The following is a 1,094-nucleotide window of genomic DNA, read 5'->3' as shown; positions in this document are numbered from 1 at the left end:
TGCTTCATGTACTCCTGCTGCCCGTCTTTCTGAGGCTACTCCGTTGGTTGGCCACTAATAGTTATTGCTGGCAATTCTTTCAATAATCTCGTAAGCATCGTTATAAGAATTAGAAAGAAGGGCTCCATTTGCCAAAGCACCCACCATCATTCTAGTATGAATATTGAGACCAATATAGAAAGTCTCCATTTGAACGCAGCAAGGAATGCCGTGATAAGGGCACTTTCGTAATAACTCCTTGAACCGCTCCTATGCCTCATATAAAGATTCTTCATCAAGTTGTTGAAATGAAGTGATTTTATTTTGGATCTTGGCGGTTAAAGATGGAGAGAAATATTTCATTAAGAAACGTTCAACCAACTCTTGCCATGTAGTTATGGAACCAGATGGTAGGAAGTTCAACCACGCTCGTGCTCTATCTCTTAAGGAGTATGGAAATAATTTCAACCTCAAGGCGTCCTCAGTCACCCCGACTAGTTTAAATGAGTCACTCACTTCCATGAATAGCCGAAGATGAAGATATGGATCTTCAGTAAGAAGCCCAGTAAAATGACCCATATTTTGCAACATTTGGAACATGACCGGCTTCAACTCAAATTGATGTGTCTCACTTTCAGGTCTCCTAATACTCAGGTTGAGCTCGCTGAATAGAGGAATGTCATATTATTGAATGGCACAGTTTTTGTCATCGGCAACAATGATCGGATTGTCAGTATTATCAGTGAATGTTCCTCCTGGATTTTGGTTTGGATTTTCAAAACTCATATATTCGATCCTTCTTTGGTTTTGCTTGTCTTCTCCTTTTTCAGAAAGTCCTTTCAATTTCAAGGTCTATGGGGAGTAAGTAAATAATTTGATCAATACTCATAAACACCTGAAACAAAAAAATGGAATTAAAATTTAACAAAAAAAAGACCAAAATGCAAAATTAACAATTTCACAAATAATGTCTTTTAAAACAGTCCCCGATAACGACGCCAAAAACTTGGAACGATGGAAATGTGCAAGTGTACACAATCGCAACAAGTAATAAAGTGACAAGTAAAAGTCGAGTTATTGTACCCACAGGGACTGTGAAAATAATTATTTATGAA

General features: G+C 37.7%; 1 non-coding gene across 1 annotated transcript; it reads left to right on the top strand.

Annotated features, from left to right (window-relative positions):
• Positions 1–205: 205 nt before the first annotated feature.
• Positions 206–312, top strand: LOC128032643 (small nucleolar RNA R71). Its single transcript, XR_008188890.1, has one exon. It is a non-coding gene; the product is annotated as a small nucleolar RNA R71 (small nucleolar RNA).
• The last annotated feature ends 782 nt before the right edge of the window (positions 313–1,094 follow it).

Source organism: Gossypium raimondii, chromosome 1 (genome assembly GCF_025698545.1).
Source record: "Gossypium raimondii isolate GPD5lz chromosome 1, ASM2569854v1, whole genome shotgun sequence".
Classification (NCBI taxonomy): Eukaryota; Viridiplantae; Streptophyta; class Magnoliopsida; order Malvales; family Malvaceae; genus Gossypium; species Gossypium raimondii.
The sequence above is the reverse complement of the archived record's forward strand: the minus strand, read 5'-3'. Positions and strand labels throughout refer to the sequence as shown.